Consider the following 3,729-nt stretch of genomic DNA (forward strand, 5'->3'; position numbering starts at 1 on the left):
ACCTCTTGATCGAAGTCTGTATTTTCCCATTAAACGTTATACAAGTCAGAAATTTACCAATGACTCTGCGGTACGTTTGTGTTCCAGCTTTTAAATACACGGCCTGGGATATTTTCATACCGTTCATGGTAGCGAACAATGACGTCGTAAACAAAACAGTCTGCTTTCTCATTAGCTTGAACCAAACATATAAAAATTACCTAAAGCATATCTGCAGCTTTCACTGCCTGTAGCTGGCGTGGCTCTACTCAGCATGGTGGATGTTAAGTTGCTCGCGATGCTGTCATAAGGCTGTAGGTTTGCAGAAATGCTGGCCCATTACACAGCAGCTTTCCTAAGATATGTGTTAGCGAGGATACCATGGAACCGATACGATTTTTTTGTAACTCGAGAAACTTCAGGTATGTGCATGAATTCAAGTGGGATAAACACTTAGGTGCATAAAATTGTAAACGCTACAAACGAGGCTTGTCATCGTCCTGGCCGGCGTGGTTGTCGTCCTTGGCCTTTCCACTTGCGCAAGGGTTAGCGCGAAAAAAAATTACCTTGTGCTTCCGCGCATACGGTCGTTCCATCGCACAGGACAGGGACGTTCCCACGAAGAAGGAGAACAGTGACCGGCATGGAAAGCACGAAGACGATGCTTATATTCATAGAAAATGCTTTTGGCTTCCTGGATCGCTCTGTAGTGTCCTGATTGAATCGAGGTGGTGGTAGTTGTCATTCTTAGTTTTTTCATTCCAATAAACGGGTTTGTCTTGCTTTCTTTGTTAGAAATATATTTATACGGCAAGCAGGCACCACCTTTTTATCCCTCAAGAACTGCTTTTCGCACCAAAATCTAGCACCTCCAAATATATTGCCCTAGCCCTGTGTTACAATGGGCCCATAATCCGGCATGGCACTGGACATTGGGTACCGGGTTTTGCAATAGAGATGACGTCAACAAGTGTAGTCTGCAGTCCAGAAGTGAAAAAATAAGACCATATGTTCTTAAAAGTATAGAACGTTAGACACACCTACAGGCAGTAGAACGGCCCATGCTTGCTTCGGCCTTGCATATTTGTTTCTTAACCTTGGTATTATTTGTGGAAAGAGTCAATGCTTACAAGGAACAGCACATATATGTGGTGTTGTTGTTTTGGCAATTGAAAAGCAGGTAAGCCGGAATCTGCGCATTGTAGCAGATTTTTGAAATTGACTACTTCCCTCAATGTTGTAGAATGAGCCTTGAGTCATGAAGATGAACCCAAACGTGAATTTAACATTGCAGAATAAGTGCAAGGAAAGATACTTCTCAATATTCTTATACTGCAGCCATAAACCAGGTGCCATAATATTGTAGTATAAAGTGCATTTCTTTCTTCTGTGCTTGGTATGTTCATTTGAACTGCTTTTAACCTTGTACCCTGTAAAAATGAAGAAAAATAAGTATAAACAGCAATACAGACTAGGGATACAAATTTTTAAAGAAGGTGCCTGTTCTCCAGAAACTCCTTGACTTTTTTTTTACACCGAAGCTATGTTTCAGCAACTTCAAATTGGTAGCTCCAAATAAACAAGTGAATGAGTTAATAAAAAAGAAACTCTGCATGCATCGAACGCTTTCTTGAAACCTTTTCTCGAAGGTGTACTGTTGGAAGGTTGTCCAAGGTCATATGACATGCAGCCATCATTAGAGCGCTCTTCTCAGCATTAGGCTGTGTAAATATTGTCCACCTTGATCAATTTTTTTTATTCAATCACATGTGTGAAGGTTACGCTGTCCCTACAAAGAAAGATTTGCGCACCTAATGACAAGTATATGTAGCGAACAACAGTAAGTATTGACAAACCGTTCCCCTTTGGTATAGCGTATCCAGATCGGCTCCACACCTCTTGTTTACTTTCCTAATAGTGACGACATCATAGGAAGTGGGAGAGGGTAAGGGGGCGGAATTTCAATAGATCTTATTAGATGGCAAAAATTTGAGAGGATCAGCGCCAATAGAACACAGACTACGAAAGAAACATGAACTGTTTGTAAAGTGTAGATCACCATAGACATAAAATCTGACGCATTTATGACCTGGGCACATCACCTTTACAGCAGCGGGTCTGGTAGGCTTGATGATTGCCAGAATATTTTCACTTTTGTGAATATGCCTTCTTCGTAAGATTTTTTCTTGTGCCAAAACTTGTTCGTAAGTTCTCATATTGAGTTCCACCCGAGTATTTTTTCTGAACCTTCCTGTAACGGTTCTCAGAGCATGACACACGGACATGAACACACACGAAGAACACAACAAACACATTAATAAACGGAAACCACTGCACAGCATCCCTGGTAAATATAAGTATTCTGACAATTAAGCTGTTCCTATGCTTTTATGGGCATATCGTTTAGGCAGTACCTTCTAACAAGTCAGCAATGAAAATTAATTGTTATTCAATCATCATCATCCCCTGCCATCATACCCCGTTGTCATTGCTTCATCATCATATATATAATAATCGTTAGCCTGGCATAATTATGCCGTCATGGTCTTACGATTGCCGTCATCTCATTCTCGTCATGACATCGCCTTCTAGCCACCGTTGTTGTGCCATCATCATCGTTCAATTGTCATCATTCTATTGTCATCCTTGCTTCACCGTTATGCCATCTTCGCAAACACTTGTTGCAGCCATCACGCATGCTCGCATTAGAACAATAGGACAACTCCGCACCTTTATACCTCATAGCTAGCGACAGATAGTCATCGCCCGATGGTTTCACTCAATTTTCAAGCACTTATTTAGCCAGCATCCACTGTGTGGGTGCTGGCTGCTCTTTCGGATGATGGCCCGTTTCCAGAGGTAGTGCAAACCATGACGGCTGGACTCGGCGGTCATGTAAGTGCGGACGCAATCTCGAACAGAAACGAATATTCGAGGGGCAGAATGCATGCAGATAATGTAAATTTCCTAGATATACTTGAATGTGGCGCTAAATACATTTCGTGAAAAGGGGACAGAAAAGAGGAGACAGTGAAGTGAAGACAGTCGCATTTTCATGAAATGGATTTCGCGCCACATTCAAGTATATCTAGGAAATCTCAGCACCAACTTGCCCAAGAAGAAGTTCTTTTGGCAGAGAATGTAAAATCCCGGAAGCTCTTGGATCCAGAAGAGAGCGACGCTGGGGTAAAACTTCCAACGTGTTACTCCAAGGGAATTAGGAAGCATATTAAGATTTGTCTTTGCTGCGACTTGCAACTTAGTCTGAACAAAATCAGCAGCTATATTGATATATATTATCGCGCCTGGATAACACTAGTTACAATTGCATATAGTGTAATCAGCTGGCCACCGAAGTCCGTACATGAAGCGGTCACAATTGGGCCTCGCAGAAGTCCATGCTCCAGAGATATACCACTTCCCACATCAACAACGTCATTCGCAGGTGAGCGAAATCATCGTCATTGTCTAGCTCACATGGCGCTATAGTAAATCAAATGAGGACGGACGCTCTTGTCCTCAATACACAGAATGTGTGTGCCATGCCTTAAAGAACGTTTGTGAAGGCATCACATGTGAGGCTGTGCTGCACTGAGCCCATTATATATGGGACATATAATATAACACGCGTCTCAAGCAGTGCCCCAAAAATTACGAGCAGCGTCTATTTGTGGGAAGATTTCCACTATGGTATCTCCCAGCCATCCGATTGAGCACCGAACCATATCAGAGAGGTTCAAAATCATAAAA

Source organism: Dermacentor silvarum, chromosome 5, assembly GCF_013339745.2.
Source record: "Dermacentor silvarum isolate Dsil-2018 chromosome 5, BIME_Dsil_1.4, whole genome shotgun sequence".
In the NCBI taxonomy this organism is placed as follows: Eukaryota; Metazoa; Arthropoda; class Arachnida; order Ixodida; family Ixodidae; genus Dermacentor; species Dermacentor silvarum.